The sequence below is a fragment of the Schistocerca americana genome, unplaced genomic scaffold, assembly GCF_021461395.2.
Source record: "Schistocerca americana isolate TAMUIC-IGC-003095 unplaced genomic scaffold, iqSchAmer2.1 HiC_scaffold_793, whole genome shotgun sequence".
Classification (NCBI taxonomy): domain Eukaryota; kingdom Metazoa; phylum Arthropoda; class Insecta; order Orthoptera; family Acrididae; genus Schistocerca; species Schistocerca americana.
Window position 1 is genome coordinate 10 of NW_025726559.1, and position 18,391 is coordinate 18,400.

The following is an 18,391-nucleotide window of genomic DNA, read 5'->3' on the forward strand; positions in this document are numbered from 1 at the left end:
TGATCAGATATTCCGCTGGTAGCAAAACTTGTTGTAGTTGTCGATTTGCCCAGTAGTTAGCTGCTTACACACCACGATTTCTTGTAATTAATTTAACATTATCTTACGTAATTTATTTATTTATTTTTTTTTTTTTTTTTTGCGGTTAGCTGGACCGCTCTTGCAGCCGCATTACACTAGGCTGGTTATTTATGTGGGCACAGAAGGGTGCCTTCGGATGCCTCGTTGGCGTCACATATGGTCCGGCCACAGATAATTTTAATTAAATTTTTTGGAGTTATATCCTTAGCTCCTCGCGAACGTCGTCGTCGTCGCCGCACGCACGCAGAATGCGTGTGCACACACACACGTATGCAGTAGGCGGTGGACGATGCAAGCACTCGGCTAGGTGTAGCTCGCGCCAGCCTCGCGCCGATGTAGCTCGCGCCGCCCTGGAGCTGCTGTGGGGCGGACTCACGGCTTCTCCACTGCCCTGGCAGCTAGCGGCGTACAGATGGGAGTCGCAGTTTACTCTTGGACATGGAGGGTAGTACTGGGCTGTTGACGAGTGCTCTCGTGAATTGTCGATCCTTCCTGTTCTTGCTTTTGCGATGTTTTCGACGGTCGCCTGTTGCCATATCGGCCCGTACCACCGTTTGTCACTCCCACAAGTGGAGCGCACACGCTGCAAGCATTTAGGCCCTTCCACTGCGGTTTTTCCTTATCGCTTCTCGGCCTTTTGGCTAAGATCAAAGTGTAGTATCTGTTCTTATCAGCTTAATATCTGATACGTCCTGCATCGCAGGACCAGAATATTAAACTCATTTTTGGCTCATGACGGAGTGCTAGGGGCTTGCTCCACCTCTGTCGCGGGTTGGCCCGGCATTGCAGTACCGCCGGGATCGGCCCACCTAAAATTAATTAAAACACAGACTGAAATGAGTTAATATTCTGCAGTGATCAGATATTCCGCTGGTAGCAAAACTTGTTGTAGTTGTCGATTTGCCCAGTAGTTAGCTGCTTACACACCACGATTTCTTGTAATTAATTTAACATTATCTTACGTAATTTATTTATTTATTTTTTTTTTTTTTTTTTTGCGGTTAGCTGGACCGCTCTTGCAGCCGCATTACACTAGGCTGGTTATTTATGTGGGCACAGAAGGGTGCCTTCGGATGCCTCGTTGGCGTCACATATGGTCCGGCCACAGATAATTTTAATTAAATTTTTTGGAGTTATATCCTTAGCTCCTCGCGAACGTCGTCGTCGTCGCCGCACGCACGCAGAATGCGTGTGCACACACACACGTATGCAGTAGGCGGTGGACGATGCAAGCACTCGGCTAGGTGTAGCTCGCGCCAGCCTCGCGCCGATGTAGCTCGCGCCGCCCTGGAGCTGCTGTGGGGCGGACTCACGGCTTCTCCACTGCCCTGGCAGCTAGCGGCGTACAGATGGGAGTCGCAGTTTACTCTTGGACATGGAGGGTAGTACTGGGCTGTTGACGAGTGCTCTCGTGAATTGTCGATCCTTCCTGTTCTTGCTTTTGCGATGTTTTCGACGGTCGCCTGTTGCCATATCGGCCCGTACCACCGTTTGTCACTCCCACAAGTGGAGCGCACACGCTGCAAGCATTTAGGCCCTTCCACTGCGGTTTTTCCTTATCGCTTCTCGGCCTTTTGGCTAAGATCAAAGTGTAGTATCTGTTCTTATCAGCTTAATATCTGATACGTCCTGCATCGCAGGACCAGAATATTAAACTCATTTTTGGCTCATGACGGAGTGCTAGGGGCTTGCTCCACCTCTGTCGCGGGTTGGCCCGGCATTGCAGTACCGCCGGGATCGGCCCACCTAAAATTAATTAAAACACAGACTGAAATGAGTTAATATTCTGCAGTGATCAGATATTCCGCTGGTAGCAAAACTTGTTGTAGTTGTCGATTTGCCCAGTAGTTAGCTGCTTACACACCACGATTTCTTGTAATTAATTTAACATTATCTTACGTAATTTATTTATTTATTTTTTTTTTTTTTTTTGCGGTTAGCTGGACCGCTCTTGCAGCCGCATTACACTAGGCTGGTTATTTATGTGGGCACAGAAGGGTGCCTTCGGATGCCTCGTTGGCGTCACATATGGTCCGGCCACAGATAATTTTAATTAAATTTTTTGGAGTTATATCCTTAGCTCCTCGCGAACGTCGTCGTCGTCGCCGCACGCACGCAGAATGCGTGTGCACACACACACGTATGCAGTAGGCGGTGGACGATGCAAGCACTCGGCTAGGTGTAGCTCGCGCCAGCCTCGCGCCGATGTAGCTCGCGCCGCCCTGGAGCTGCTGTGGGGCGGACTCACGGCTTCTCCACTGCCCTGGCAGCTAGCGGCGTACAGATGGGAGTCGCAGTTTACTCTTGGACATGGAGGGTAGTACTGGGCTGTTGACGAGTGCTCTCGTGAATTGTCGATCCTTCCTGTTCTTGCTTTTGCGATGTTTTCGACGGTCGCCTGTTGCCATATCGGCCCGTACCACCGTTTGTCACTCCCACAAGTGGAGCGCACACGCTGCAAGCATTTAGGCCCTTCCACTGCGGTTTTTCCTTATCGCTTCTCGGCCTTTTGGCTAAGATCAAAGTGTAGTATCTGTTCTTATCAGCTTAATATCTGATACGTCCTGCATCGCAGGACCAGAATATTAAACTCATTTTTGGCTCATGACGGAGTGCTAGGGGCTTGCTCCACCTCTGTCGCGGGTTGGCCCGGCATTGCAGTACCGCCGGGATCGGCCCACCTAAAATTAATTAAAACACAGACTGAAATGAGTTAATATTCTGCAGTGATCAGATATTCCGCTGGTAGCAAAACTTGTTGTAGTTGTCGATTTGCCCAGTAGTTAGCTGCTTACACACCACGATTTCTTGTAATTAATTTAACATTATCTTACGTAATTTATTTATTTATTTTTTTTTTTTTTTTTTTGCGGTTAGCTGGACCGCTCTTGCAGCCGCATTACACTAGGCTGGTTATTTATGTGGGCACAGAAGGGTGCCTTCGGATGCCTCGTTGGCGTCACATATGGTCCGGCCACAGATAATTTTAATTAAATTTTTTGGAGTTATATCCTTAGCTCCTCGCGAACGTCGTCGTCGTCGCCGCACGCACGCAGAATGCGTGTGCACACACACACGTATGCAGTAGGCGGTGGACGATGCAAGCACTCGGCTAGGTGTAGCTCGCGCCAGCCTCGCGCCGATGTAGCTCGCGCCGCCCTGGAGCTGCTGTGGGGCGGACTCACGGCTTCTCCACTGCCCTGGCAGCTAGCGGCGTACAGATGGGAGTCGCAGTTTACTCTTGGACATGGAGGGTAGTACTGGGCTGTTGACGAGTGCTCTCGTGAATTGTCGATCCTTCCTGTTCTTGCTTTTGCGATGTTTTCGACGGTCGCCTGTTGCCATATCGGCCCGTACCACCGTTTGTCACTCCCACAAGTGGAGCGCACACGCTGCAAGCATTTAGGCCCTTCCACTGCGGTTTTTCCTTATCGCTTCTCGGCCTTTTGGCTAAGATCAAAGTGTAGTATCTGTTCTTATCAGCTTAATATCTGATACGTCCTGCATCGCAGGACCAGAATATTAAACTCATTTTTGGCTCATGACGGAGTGCTAGGGGCTTGCTCCACCTCTGTCGCGGGTTGGCCCGGCATTGCAGTACCGCCGGGATCGGCCCACCTAAAATTAATTAAAACACAGACTGAAATGAGTTAATATTCTGCAGTGATCAGATATTCCGCTGGTAGCAAAACTTGTTGTAGTTGTCGATTTGCCCAGTAGTTAGCTGCTTACACACCACGATTTCTTGTAATTAATTTAACATTATCTTACGTAATTTATTTATTTATTTTTTTTTTTTTTTTTTTGCGGTTAGCTGGACCGCTCTTGCAGCCGCATTACACTAGGCTGGTTATTTATGTGGGCACAGAAGGGTGCCTTCGGATGCCTCGTTGGCGTCACATATGGTCCGGCCACAGATAATTTTAATTAAATTTTTTGGAGTTATATCCTTAGCTCCTCGCGAACGTCGTCGTCGTCGCCGCACGCACGCAGAATGCGTGTGCACACACACACGTATGCAGTAGGCGGTGGACGATGCAAGCACTCGGCTAGGTGTAGCTCGCGCCAGCCTCGCGCCGATGTAGCTCGCGCCGCCCTGGAGCTGCTGTGGGGCGGACTCACGGCTTCTCCACTGCCCTGGCAGCTAGCGGCGTACAGATGGGAGTCGCAGTTTACTCTTGGACATGGAGGGTAGTACTGGGCTGTTGACGAGTGCTCTCGTGAATTGTCGATCCTTCCTGTTCTTGCTTTTGCGATGTTTTCGACGGTCGCCTGTTGCCATATCGGCCCGTACCACCGTTTGTCACTCCCACAAGTGGAGCGCACACGCTGCAAGCATTTAGGCCCTTCCACTGCGGTTTTTCCTTATCGCTTCTCGGCCTTTTGGCTAAGATCAAAGTGTAGTATCTGTTCTTATCAGCTTAATATGGGCTGATATGGGCTGATTTCTGCACCGGGAAGCGGTCGCTTTTATTCTCCTGTTTCAGGTCCGCGACCTGAACAATGGAGCTTGTGGTGACGCTGCCGGCGGAGGTCTTCCGCTGCCGGATCTGCTTCGTCACCAAGGCTGCCGGGAGACCTACTTTTGGCGAGTACAAGGACCACTCGGCCCTTCTCCGCCACTACAGGAGGCTGCACGACCCGGAAACGGTTCCCGTTTTCGAGTGTCAGTTTTGCGGCCGACGCGACCCGCGGCTGAAGACGCTGCGGCTACACCAGCGGCTCTGCAATGCAGATTCCGCAACCCCCGGCGCTGCCAGTCGGGGGATAGTGAGTATGGGACACGATGCCGTGTCTGGCTCTCTGGGGCACCCAGAGAGGTCAGCCGGCGGGAGGTCACAGGCGAGGGCCCCCGAAGCTAGTAGGACAGGCCCTTCGTCCTTAGTTAGTGCTGGGCGCAAGCCACAGGCGAAAGCGGCTCGGGAAGCTAGTACCATAGGCCGCCTAGCCTTAGATAATAGAGAGGGGCTATGGCCACAGCCCAGTCCGGTCCCCGAAGCTAGTAGGACAGACCGGCTGGACTTAGGATTAACTTACGCGGCGGTCCTGACCCGCAGCAGCGTGGTGGGCTCACAGGCTGCCTTGCCCTCACCCTGTGTGAGTGTGCAGGCGTCTGCGACGCCCAGGACGGCGGTGGTTGCCACCCCCGCGTCGTGTGTACTGTGTGTGCGCACGCCGAGGAGGTCTGGCATCCCCCTGCCGACACGCTCCGCGACGTCAACCGCGTCGCCACGAGTGCCGAGCGCAAGTTCGGGAGGTGAAGGCAGCACGCTGCCGACGCCTGCCGCCGAACGCGTCGCTCCGGCCAGAGGCGCTGTGTCCGGCATGGGTCGCGGCTCGCCGCCGCCCGCGCCGGCCATTGCACCCAGTGGCGTACGCTGGCCACGTCGTGCGGCTGCCGCAGGCGCCTCCCGCCCGCCATCTGTCGGGAGCGTGGGTACCGGCCTGGGACTGCCGCCCGCATTCGCTACGCCGCCAACAGGTGGCTCTGCGGTGCGGGCGAACAGTGGCAGGCGGGCTGCCTCGCTCGCCGCGACCGTTGGTGTTGTCATTCACGGCGCAGCCGCGCCGCCGGTTGACGCACCAAAGGCCGCGCGCCCGGCGGATGCACCGGGTGGTGTGGTGCTTGTGCGGTCGCAGACGTACACGCGCCGCGTTCCCTCTGCCCTGCCGGCGGTTACGTCGAGTGACGCCCGTCACTCCGTCTCCGCTCAGGCAGGGAGTGCTATTAACCCAAAAGCTCCTGTTGCAGATCATGAGTGGCACGTAGTCACCCCACGGAGGGACAGACGCCGTGCTGCAGGACGCAGACCACCGCCCCCGGACCGACGGCGCATCATACCGCCCAGTCCGCGTAACAGTGGCCCGACGCGAGCCAACGCGCCTGGGCGGCCGGCGCGAGCTACACCTCGTGTATCTCGCGCCGGCGGCAGGGCGCGGGCGACCGCTGGGCCATCTGTTGGCGGCGCGGCGAACAACAGCCGCCGTGCGCTGGGCCCGAGCGCCAGGCCGGCGCGAGCTACACCTGGAGACGCCCGGCCGGCGCGGGCTACACCGGCCACCCCTACGACCACTGCGCCATCTGGTAGCGATCGTCGGGCACCCAGTCCGCGTAACAGCGGCCCGGGGCGAGCCGGCGCGTCCGGTCAGCCGGCGCGAGCTACACCCCGTGTTTCTCGCGCCGGCGGCGGGCGGCTGGCGACCGCCGGGCCATCTGTTGGCGGCGCGGCGAACACCAGCCGCGGTGCGCCCGACCCGAGCGCCAGGCCGGCGCAAGCTACACCGGCCCCTGCTGCTACCGCTGCGCCACCTGTCACCAGCGCGGCGATCGATAGCAGCACTGAGCGGCCCACGCCAGATGGCAGCACGGCACCACCACCGACGCAGACGACGGAGCGGCGCGACGTGAACGGAGGGACTGCAGCTGCGTCTCCGAGAACTGGCAGCAAGAAGAGGAGACGCCGACGCCGTAACACCCGGCCCAGTCCCAACCTCCCGCCGCAAGGCTCCCGTCCTACACCAGACCTGACAGGCCCCCCTGTACCCACCGAACAGGGCGCAACTGAGGCAGCTCCGCCCCCCCCTCCCCCGGCCGACGCTCGGCTAACGGAGAGGCAGCGGCGCTGGCTGGCGGCCCTGGAGAGCGTCCACAACCAACCGTGGGACGCATTCGTCGCGGCCGTCGAGGACTTCATCTCCGAGATCGCCGAGACGAAGCCACAACGCCAGGCAGCCGGAGGTCGACAGGATGGGCCACCAGCAGCAGCGCACCGCGGCCAGGGCCGCGCCGACGCTGCTGCCAATCCCCCTCCCCCTGCCCCTACACGCGGCCGCGGTGGGCGGCGCGGTGGACGTGGCGCACGGCGCGCGGCGGCCGCCGAGCGTCGGTACGACGCGAATGCAGCGTCTGAGATTCAGAAGCTGTACCGCGCGGACCGGCGCAAGGCGATGCAGCGCGTCCTTGGCGAGACGTCGCCGTACTGCCAAATCGATGGCAACGTGCTCACGGAGCACTTTAAGGTAATATACTCTAAATCCGACTTTTCCGTTACAGATGCACCAGCTGCTGTCCCGGACTTTGCCACCACCACGCCTCCTGATGTCAGCGAGGAGGTCCTGCTGCCGATCACACCTTCAGAGGTGCAACAGCGGCTCCAGAAGGCGAGCAATACTGCTCCTGGGGCAGACGGAGTCACCTACTCGGACCTGCGACGTGAGGATCCTGGCTGCCACGTGCTAGCTAAGATCTTCTCGCGCTGCTGGAATGAGCGGAAGACTCCGGTGCAGTGGAAAATATCCACTACCGTCCTCATCCACAAGAAAGGGGACGTCTCGGACGTGACAAACTGGCGGCCTTTAGCATTGAGCTCTACCATCTCTAAGCTCTTTGCTGCAATCGTTGCGGACCGCACTTCTCTCTGGGCAGAGCGGTTGAACCTGCTCTCCCCAGAACAGAAGGGCTTCCGCACGTTTGAAGGCTGCTACGAGCACAACTTCATTGTGCAGACGGCAATTGACGATGCAAGGCGCAGGGGAGGCCAAGCATGCTTTGCTTGGCTTGATCTGGCGAATGCTTTCGGTTCAGTGCCTCACGCTCACCTCCTTGGAGTACTGAGCAGGATGGGACTACCAGAGCAATTGCACCATCTAATTGCCGACATGTACGATGGTTGCTCCACCCGCGTCCGTACATCTGACGGACTAACGGAGGAGATAGAGATCCAGGCAGGGGTCAAGCAGGGCTGTCCACTGTCGCCCATCGTCTTTAATCTCGCGCTCGAGCCGATACTTCGCGCCGCAACCTCACTCAGAAATGAGTGTGGTATTCCGCTTAGCGGCGTCAGTGTGAGTGCACTGGCGTATGCGGACGATATCGTGCTTCTGGCGCGGGATTCAGAGGCGATGCAGACGCTCCTCAATGTTGTGGGCGAGGCGGCAACGTGGGCCGGGCTTACCTTCAAGCCGTCGAAGTGTGCCACGCTTCACATCCGCCGTCGGCAGACACTAGGCTCGGTATTCGCCCTGCAAGGGGGAGAACCAGCCGTGCTCGGTGCGGGTGACGCCTACCTCCATCTTGGCGTTCCCACCGGGTACAAAGTCACGCAGACGCCAACGGATGCGATCGCGGCAATTCGACGCGACTTGCAGCACCTGGACGCTTCCCTGCTGGCTCCCTGGCAGAAGATTGACGCTGTGCGTGTCTTTCTCCTCCCTAGGCTTGACTTTGTCATGCGGGGCGGAGCGGTACGCAAGGGGCCGCTGTCTGCACTCGACAAGGCAGTGAAAGCGGCTGTCAAATCATGGCTGTTCCTCCCACAGCGTGCGTCCACCGAACAGCTGTACCTCGCGCTGGGAGAGGGAGGATGCGGCCTGACGCCGCTCGCGGACGCTGCGGACATCTCGACGATCGTCCACGGCTTCCGCATGCTGCACTGCGACGACGCCACCGTCCGCGACATCGCCTGGGCCACACTAACTACGGCCGCGCGCCGCCGACTGGGGAGGGAGCCGAGTCGTTCCGACTTGGCCACCTACCTTAGCGGCAGCACTGAGGGTGACCTCGCACGCGACGGAGGTGACATCCAGTCACTGTGGACGCGCGTCAGGAACGCCACAAGGCGCCTAGCGCCGCGTGGCGTCACCTGGCGCTGGAGTGAGCTGCTTTCTGAGTTGCAGGTGGAGGTCGGCGGCCAACCCGCCATCGCTGACGACGCGGAACACGGCGGCATCGGAGGGGTGACGCAGCCGGCCACGGAGGGGGCGGCGCCTGGGACTACACGACACCTCGATGATGGCGGCGATGGACCGCAACACGATGATGACAGCGTGGGACGCACCGTCAACACTGGCGTCGAGCATGTCCGGGTGGGAGGGGGCGCCAAACGTCTTCTCTCGCGGACGCTCCGCGAGTGTCTGAGGCAGCGCCTGCGCAACCTCCTACTCAGGAAACCTGACCAGGGGAAGGTGTTCGAGTGTACCAGGGAGTCCACAGCGTCCAACCACTTCATAGCGGGAGGCAAATACACCCGCTTCGCAGACTGGCGCTTTATCCATCGCGCCAGGCTCGGAGTCGTGCCTCTGAACGGTTGTCGCCGCTTTGATGGGCGGGCAAACAACAACAAAGCCTGCCGACGCTGTGGCCACAACAACGAGACGCTCCCGCACGTGATCAACGCGTGCATGGTGCACTCAGCAGCCCTGCAGTATCGCCACAACGCGGTCCTCAACCGCCTCGCGACAGCAGTCGCTGGGCGGCCAAGGAGAGGAAACGCTGCTGTTCCTGACATCAGGATCAACCAAGCCGTCATAGGGGACAGCAGTGGGCTGCGTCCGGACCTCGTAATAACTGACGAGGCCGCTAAGACTGTGACCATCGTCGATGTGACAATCCCCTTCGAGAATAGGCGGATTGCGCTCGACAACGCTCGGCAACTGAAGAGGATAAAGTACGCCGACGTTGCGCGCGGATTAGCCGCTCGCGGCTATTCCGTCACTGTCGACGCCCTGGTTGTTGGCAGTCTGGGGGCGTGGGACCGCCAGAACGATGCAGTGCTTCGGCACCTAGGCATCGCTAGCCGCTACTGCCAACTGATGCGGCGGCTGATGGTGTCTGACACCATCAAGTGGTCCCGCGACATTTACGTGGAACACATTACTGGCCACCGCCAGTATGTGTCCCCCTAGACTGTGGCATGCTCTGACGTCAGGCTGCGAGACCCTCGAGACTGCAGTCGTCGGAGAACTTCGAGGTCGGTGCCTTCGTGACGTCGGCGTCGAGATTCTCCTCCACGACGCGGGACCTGCGGCGCTACACCATCTTCGCGCCGCACTGCAGCAGTGCCGAGTCAGTAGCGGTGCGTGCGGTGCTGCCTGGTGCCCCTCCCTCCGTGGTGTCCGCCGAATATGGCCCCCACCTCGGTTGGCGCGGTGCTAGGCGGCGCCAAACGTGTGCCTACTGCCCGGCAGTCTCCAGCCAGCGTGGGAAGCAACGCCCTCCTGCCACGACACCCCGGTGACGTCTGCCGCAAGGCGGACAGAGGGGAGAAGTCCGGCTGTGTGTGACCCGCCTGCGTGCGTGGCACACCAGCCGCTGGCAGCCGTGCATGTGCAGTGTGCTGTCAGGGCATGGAGAAGAATGTAATAAACAAAATAGATCCTAAACTAGCTCCAACCTTCCCCGTTCTGAAATTATCTAAGGCCGCGCCTACCGCGGGATTAATCTTAAGGTAATATACTTAAGCATCCGCGCCTAACGCGGCCTTCCAATATTTAAGTAGTGGGCTTAACCCACGAGTTAGAATAAGGTTCAATTACTTAAGTGCGGTTAGAACCGTTTTTCTAAATTTTATTTTATCTAAACTTAACAAACTTGTAAAACTCGCATTGTATAGAGTCATGAATATTTTTTCTTAAATTTATACTTCTTAAAACTGTAACTAAGAATTATCTCGGAAAATAAAAATCTGTTCTTATCAGCTTAATATCTGATACGTCCTGCATCGCAGGACCAGAATATTAAACTCATTTTTGGCTCATGACGGAGTGCTAGGGGCTTGCTCCACCTCTGTCGCGGGTTGGCCCGGCATTGCAGTACCGCCGGGATCGGCCCACCTAAAATTAATTAAAACACAGACTGAAATGAGTTAATATTCTGCAGTGATCAGATATTCCGCTGGTAGCAAAACTTGTTGTAGTTGTCGATTTGCCCAGTAGTTAGCTGCTTACACACCACGATTTCTTGTAATTAATTTAACATTATCTTACGTAATTTATTTATTTATTTTTTTTTTTTTTTTTTGCGGTTAGCTGGACCGCTCTTGCAGCCGCATTACACTAGGCTGGTTATTTATGTGGGCACAGAAGGGTGCCTTCGGATGCCTCGTTGGCGTCACATATGGTCCGGCCACAGATAATTTTAATTAAATTTTTTGGAGTTATATCCTTAGCTCCTCGCGAACGTCGTCGTCGTCGCCGCACGCACGCAGAATGCGTGTGCACACACACACGTATGCAGTAGGCGGTGGACGATGCAAGCACTCGGCTAGGTGTAGCTCGCGCCAGCCTCGCGCCGATGTAGCTCGCGCCGCCCTGGAGCTGCTGTGGGGCGGACTCACGGCTTCTCCACTGCCCTGGCAGCTAGCGGCGTACAGATGGGAGTCGCAGTTTACTCTTGGACATGGAGGGTAGTACTGGGCTGTTGACGAGTGCTCTCGTGAATTGTCGATCCTTCCTGTTCTTGCTTTTGCGATGTTTTCGACGGTCGCCTGTTGCCATATCGGCCCGTACCACCGTTTGTCACTCCCACAAGTGGAGCGCACACGCTGCAAGCATTTAGGCCCTTCCACTGCGGTTTTTCCTTATCGCTTCTCGGCCTTTTGGCTAAGATCAAAGTGTAGTATCTGTTCTTATCAGCTTAATATCTGATACGTCCTGCATCGCAGGACCAGAATATTAAACTCATTTTTGGCTCATGACGGAGTGCTAGGGGCTTGCTCCACCTCTGTCGCGGGTTGGCCCGGCATTGCAGTACCGCCGGGATCGGCCCACCTAAAATTAATTAAAACACAGACTGAAATGAGTTAATATTCTGCAGTGATCAGATATTCCGCTGGTAGCAAAACTTGTTGTAGTTGTCGATTTGCCCAGTAGTTAGCTGCTTACACACCACGATTTCTTGTAATTAATTTAACATTATCTTACGTAATTTATTTATTTATTTTTTTTTTTTTTTTTTGCGGTTAGCTGGACCGCTCTTGCAGCCGCATTACACTAGGCTGGTTATTTATGTGGGCACAGAAGGGTGCCTTCGGATGCCTCGTTGGCGTCACATATGGTCCGGCCACAGATAATTTTAATTAAATTTTTTGGAGTTATATCCTTAGCTCCTCGCGAACGTCGTCGTCGTCGCCGCACGCACGCAGAATGCGTGTGCACACACACACGTATGCAGTAGGCGGTGGACGATGCAAGCACTCGGCTAGGTGTAGCTCGCGCCAGCCTCGCGCCGATGTAGCTCGCGCCGCCCTGGAGCTGCTGTGGGGCGGACTCACGGCTTCTCCACTGCCCTGGCAGCTAGCGGCGTACAGATGGGAGTCGCAGTTTACTCTTGGACATGGAGGGTAGTACTGGGCTGTTGACGAGTGCTCTCGTGAATTGTCGATCCTTCCTGTTCTTGCTTTTGCGATGTTTTCGACGGTCGCCTGTTGCCATATCGGCCCGTACCACCGTTTGTCACTCCCACAAGTGGAGCGCACACGCTGCAAGCATTTAGGCCCTTCCACTGCGGTTTTTCCTTATCGCTTCTCGGCCTTTTGGCTAAGATCAAAGTGTAGTATCTGTTCTTATCAGCTTAATATGGGCTGATATGGGCTGATTTCTGCACCGGGAAGCGGTCGCTTTTATTCTCCTGTTTCAGGTCCGCGACCTGAACAATGGAGCTTGTGGTGACGCTGCCGGCGGAGGTCTTCCGCTGCCGGATCTGCTTCGTCACCAAGGCTGCAGGCAGGCCAACTTTTGGGGAGTACAAGGACCACTCGGCCCTTCTCCGCCACTACAGGAGGCTGCATGACCCGGAAACGGTTCCCGTTTTCGAGTGTCAGTTTTGCGGCCGACGCGACCCGCGGCTGAAGACGCTGCGGCTACACCAGCGGCTCTGCAATGCAGATTCCGCAACCCCCGGCGCTGCCAGTCGGGGGATAGTGAGTATGGGACACGATGCCGTGTCTGGCTCTCTGGGGCACCCAGAGAGGTCAGCCGGCGGGAGGTCACAGGCGAGGGCCCCCGAAGCTAGTAGGACAGGCCCTTCGTCCTTAGTTAGTGCTGGGCGCAAGCCACAGGCGAAAGCGGCTCGGGAAGCTAGTACCATAGGCCGCCTAGCCTTAGATAATAGAGAGGGGCTATGGCCACAGCCCAGTCCGGTCCCCGAAGCTAGTAGGACAGACCGGCTGGACTTAGGTTTAACATACGCGGCGGTCCTGACCCGCAGCAGCGTGGTGGGCTCACAGGCTGCCTTGCCCTCACCCTGTGTGAGTGTGCAGGCGTCTGCGACGCCCAGGACGGCGGTGGTTGCCACCCCCGCGTCGTGTGTACTTTGTGTGCGCACGCCGAGGAGGTCTGGCATCCCCCTGCCGACACGCTCCGCGACGTCAACCGCGTCGCCACGAGTGCCGAGCGCAAGTTCGGGAGGTGAAGGCAGCACGCTGCCGACGCCTGCCGCCGAACGCGTCGCTCCGGCCAGAGGCGCAGTGTCCGGCATGGGCCGCGGCTCGCCGCCGCCCGCGCCGGCCATTGCACCCAGTGGCGTACGCTGGCCACGTCGTGCGGCTGCCGCAGGCGCCTCCCGCCCACCATCTGTCGGGAGCGTGGGTACCGGCCTGGGACTGCCGCCCGCATTCGCTACGCCGCCAACAGGTGGCTCTGCGGTGCGGGTGGGCAGTGGCAGGCAGGCTGCCTCGCTCGCCGCGACCGTTGGTGTTGTCATTCACGGCGCAGCCGCGCCGCCGGTTGACGCACCAAAGGCCGCGCGCCCGGCGGATGCACCGGATGGTGTGGTGCTTGTGCGGTCGCAGACGTACACGCGCCGCGTTCCCTCTGCCCTGCCGGCGGTTACGTCGAGTGACGCCCGTCACTCCGTCTCCGCTCAGGCAGGGAGTGCTACTAAACAAGCAGCCTCTGTTTCAGATAACGAGTGGCACGTAGTCACCCCAAGGAGGGACAGACGCCGTGCTGCAGGACGCAGACCACCGCCCCCGGACCGACGGCGCATCATACCGCCCAGTCCGCGTAACAGCGGCCCGGCGCGAGCCAACGCGCCTGGGCGGCCGGCGCGAGCTACACCTCGTGTATCTCGCGCCGGCGGCAGGGCGCGGGCGACCGCTGGGCCATCTGTTGGCGGCGCGGCGAACAACAGCCGCGGTGCGCTGGGCCCGAGCGCCAGGCCGGCGCGAGCTACACCTCGAGACGCCCGGCCGGCGCGGGCTACACCGGCCACCCCTACGACCACTGCGCCATCTGGTAGCGATCGTCGGGCACCCAGTCCGCGTAGCAGCGGCCCGGGGCGAGCCGGCGCGTCCGGTCAGCCGGCGCGAGCTACACCCCGTGTTTCTCGCGCCGGCGGCGGGCCGCTGGCGACCGCCGGGCCATCTGTTGGCGGCGCGGCGAACACCAGCCGCGGTGCGCCCGACCCGAGCGCCAGGCCGGCGCAAGCTACACCGGCCCCTGCTGCTACCGCTGCGCCACCTGTCACCAGCGCGGCGATCGAGAGCAGCACTGAGCGGCCCACGCCAGATGGCAGCACGGCACCACCACCGACGCAGACGACGGAGCGGCGCGACGCGAACGGAGGGACTGCAGCTGCGTCTCCGAGAACTGGCAGCAAGAAGAGGAGACGCCGACGCCGTAACACCCGGCCCAGTCCTAACCTCCCGCCGCAAGACTCCCGTCCTTCACCAGACCTGACAGGCCCCCCTGTACCCTCCGAACAGGGCGCAACTGAGGCAGCTCCGCCCCCCCCTTCCCCGGCCGACGCTCGGCTAACGGAGAGGCAGCGGCGCTGGCTGGCGGCCCTGGAGAGCGTCCACAACCAACCGTGGGGCGCATTCGTCGCGGTCGTCGAGGACTTCATCTCCGAGATAGCCGAGACGAAGCCACAACGCCAGGCAGCCGGAGGTCGACAGGATGGGCCACCAGCAGCAGCGCACCGCGGCCAGGGCCGCGCCGACGCTGCTGCCAATCCCCCTCCCCCTGCCCCTACACGCGACCGCGGTGGGCGGCGCGGTGGACGTGGCGCACGGCGCGCGGCGGCCGCCGAGCGTCGGTACGACGCGAATGCAGCGTCTGAGATTCAGAAGCTGTACCGCGCGGACCGGCGCAAGGCGATGCAGCGCGTCCTTGGCGAGACGTCACCGTACTGCCAAATCGATGGCAGCGTGCTCACGGAGCACTTTAAAAATATCTATGCTAAATCTGACTTCTCTCTTTCAGATGCACCAGCTGCTGTCCCGGACTTTGCCGCCACCACGCCTCCTGATGTCAGCGAGGAGGTCCTGCTGCCGATCACACCTTCAGAGGTGCAACAGCGGCTCCAGAAGGCGAGCAATACTGCTCCTGGGGCAGACGGAGTCACCTACTCGGACTTGCGACGTGAGGATCCTGGCTGCCACGTGCTAGCTAAGATCTTCTCGCGCTGCTGGAAAGAGCGGAAGACTCCGGTGCAGTGGAAAATATCCACTACCGTCCTCATCCACAAGAAAGGGGACGTCTCGGACGTGACAAACTGGCGGCCTTTAGCATTGAGCTCTACCATCTCTAAGCTCTTTGCTGCAATCGTTGCGGACCGCACTTCTCTCTGGGCAGAGCGGTTGAACCTGCTCTCCCCAGAACAGAAGGGCTTCCGCACGTTTGAAGGCTGCTACGAGCACAACTTCATTGTGCAGACGGCAATTGACGATGCAAGGCGCAGGGGAGGCCAAGCATGCTTTGCTTGGCTTGATCTGGCGAATGCTTTCGGCTCAGTGCCTCACGCTCACCTCCTTGGAGTACTGAGCAGGATGGGACTACCAGAGCAATTGCACCGTCTAATTGCCGACATGTACGATGGTTGCTCCACCCGCGTCCGTACATCTGACGGACTAACGGAGGAGATAGAGATCCAGGCGGGGGTCAAGCAGGGCTGTCCACTGTCGCCCATCGTCTTTAATCTCGCGCTCGAGCCGGTACTTCGCGCCGCAACCTCACTCAGAAATGAGTGTGGTATTCCGCTTAGCGGCGTCAGTGTGAGTGCACTGGCGTATGCGGACGATATCGTGCTTCTGGCGCGGGATTCAGAGGCGATGCAGACGCTCCTCAATGTTGTGGGTGAGGCGGCGACGTGGGCCGGGCTTACCTTCAAGCCGTCGAAGTGTGCCACGCTTCACATCCGCCGTCGGCAGACACTAGGCTCGGTATTCGCCCTGCAAGGGGGAGAACCAGCCGTGCTCGGTGCGGGTGACGCCTACCTCCATCTAGGCGTTCCCACCGGGTACAAAGTCACGCAGACGCCAACGGATGCGATCGCGGCAATTCGACGCGACTTGCAGCACCTGGACGCTTCCCTGCTGGCTCCCTGGCAGAAGATTGACGCTGTGCGTGTCTTTCTCCTCCCTAGGCTTGACTTTGTCATGCGGGGCGGAGCGGTACGCAAGGGGCCGCTATCTGCACTCGACAAGGCAGTGAAAGCGGCTGTCAAATCATGGCTGTTCCTCCCACAGCGTGCGTCCACCGAACAGCTGTACCTCGCGCTGGGAGAGGGAGGATGCGGCCTGACGCCGCTCGCGGACGCTGCGGACATCTCCACCATCGTCCACGGCTTCCGCATGCTGCACTGCGACGACGCCACCGTCCGCGACATCGCCTGGGCCACTCTAACTACGGCCGCGCGCCGCCGACTGGGGAGGGAGCCGAGTCGTTCCGACTTGGCCACCTACCTTAGCGGCAGCACTGAGGGTGACCTCGCACGCGACGGAGGTGACATCCAGTCACTGTGGACGCGCGTCAGGAACGCCACAAGGCGCCTAGCGCCGCGTGGCGTCACCTGGCGCTGGAGTGAGCTGCTTTCTGAGTTGCAGGTGGAGGTCGGCGGCCGACCCGCCATCGCTGACGACGCGGAACACGGCGGCATCGGAGGGGTGACGCAGCCGGCCACGGAGGGGGCGGCGCCTGGGACTACACGACACCTCGAAGATGGCGGCGATGGACCGCAGCACGATGATGACAGCGTGGGACGCACCGCCAACACTGGCGTCGAGCATGTCCGGGTGGGAGGGGGCGCCAAACGTCTTCTCTCGCGGACGCTCCGCGAGTGTCTGAGGCAGCGCCTGCGCCACATCCTACTCAGGAAACCGGACCAGGGGAAGGTGTTCGAGTGCACCAGGGAATCCACAGCGTCCAACCACTTCATAGCGGGAGGCAAATACACCCGCTTCGCAGACTGGCGCTTTATCCATCGCGCCAGGCTCGGAGTCGTGCCTCTGAACGGTTGTCGCCGCTTTGATGGGCGGGCCAACAACAACAAAGCCTGCCGACGCTGTGGCCACAACAACGAGACGCTCCCGCACGTAATTAACGCGTGCATGGTGCACTCAGCAGCCCTGCAGTATCGCCACAACGCGGTCCTCAACCGCCTCGCGACAGCAGTCGCAGGGCGGCCAAGAAGAGGAAACACTGCTGTTCCTGACATCAGGATCAACCAAGCCGTCATAGGGGACAGCAGTGGGCTGCGTCCGGACCTCGTAATAACGGACGAGGTCGCGAAGACTGTAACCATCGTCGATGTGACAATCCCCTTTGAGAACAGGCGGATTGCGCTCGACAACGCTCGGCAACTGAAGAGGATAAAGTACGCCGACGTTGCGCGCGGATTAGCCGCTCGCGGCTATTCCGTCACTGTCGACGCCCTGGTTGTCGGCAGTCTGGGGGCGTGGGACCGCCAGAACGATGCAGTGCTTCGGCACCTAGGCATCGCTAGCCGCTACTGCCAACTGATGCGGCGGCTGATGGTGTCTGACACCATCAAGTGGTCCCGCGACATTTACGTGGAACACATTACTGGCCACCGCCAGTATGTGTCCCCCTAGACTGTGGCATGCTCTGACGTCAGGCTGCGAGACCTTCGAGACTGCAGTCGTCGGAGAACTTCGAGGTCGGTGCCTTCGTGACGTCGGCGTCGAGATTCTGCTCCACGACGCGGGACCGCGGCGCTACACCATCTTCGCGCCGCACTGCAGCAGTGCCGAGTCAGTAGCGGTGCGTGCGGTGCTGCCTGGTGCCCCTCCCTCCGTGGTGTCCGCCGAATATGGCCCCCACCTCGGTTGGCGCGGTGCTGGGCGGCGCCGAACGTGTGCCTACTGCCCGGCAGTCTCCAGCCAGCGTGGGAAGCAACGCCCTCCTGCCACGACACCCCGGTGACGTCTGCCGCAAGGCGGACAGAGGGGAGAAGTCCGGCTGTGTGTGACCCGCCTGCGTGCGTGGCACACCAGCCGCTGGCAGCCGTGCATGTGCAGTGTGCTGTCAGGGCATGGAGAAGAATGCAATAAATAAAATAGACCCTAAAACTAGGTCCAAACTTTCCCCAGTGTGAATTATCTAAGGCCGCGCCTATCGCGGAATTAATCTTAAGGTAATATACTTAAGCATCCGCGCCTAACGCGGTCTTCCAATATTTAAGTAGTGGGCTTAACCCACGAATTAGAATAAGATTCAACTATTTAAGTGCGGTTAGAACCGTTTACTATATATTTTAACTTAAAATTTTCATTAAATTTGTAATACTCGA

The 18,391-nt window shown here is 58.9% G+C and overlaps 6 non-coding genes and 2 pseudogenes across 6 annotated transcripts; all 8 read left to right on the top strand.

Moving 5' to 3' along the window:
- The first annotated feature begins 702 nt into the window (after positions 1–702).
- On the top strand, positions 703–895 carry LOC124591007. The gene has a single exon (XR_006976878.1). It is a non-coding gene; the product is annotated as a U2 spliceosomal RNA (small nuclear RNA).
- A 744-nt stretch (positions 896–1,639) lies between these two features.
- Positions 1,640–1,832, top strand: LOC124591019. The gene has a single exon (XR_006976882.1). It is a non-coding gene; the product is annotated as a U2 spliceosomal RNA (small nuclear RNA).
- Positions 1,833–2,574: 742 nt separating this feature from the next.
- On the top strand, positions 2,575–2,767 carry LOC124591024. The gene has a single exon (XR_006976885.1). It is a non-coding gene; the product is annotated as a U2 spliceosomal RNA (small nuclear RNA).
- A 744-nt stretch (positions 2,768–3,511) lies between these two features.
- On the top strand, positions 3,512–3,704 carry LOC124591025. Its single transcript, XR_006976886.1, has one exon. It is a non-coding gene; the product is annotated as a U2 spliceosomal RNA (small nuclear RNA).
- A 744-nt stretch (positions 3,705–4,448) lies between these two features.
- LOC124591022 lies at positions 4,449–4,560 on the top strand (annotated as a pseudogene).
- Positions 4,561–10,498: 5,938 nt separating this feature from the next.
- On the top strand, positions 10,499–10,697 carry LOC124591021. Its single transcript, XR_006976884.1, has one exon. It is a non-coding gene; the product is annotated as a U2 spliceosomal RNA (small nuclear RNA).
- Positions 10,698–11,440: 743 nt separating this feature from the next.
- On the top strand, positions 11,441–11,633 carry LOC124591026. Its single transcript, XR_006976887.1, has one exon. It is a non-coding gene; the product is annotated as a U2 spliceosomal RNA (small nuclear RNA).
- Positions 11,634–12,376: 743 nt separating this feature from the next.
- On the top strand, positions 12,377–12,488 carry LOC124591023 (annotated as a pseudogene).
- The last annotated feature ends 5,903 nt before the right edge of the window (positions 12,489–18,391 follow it).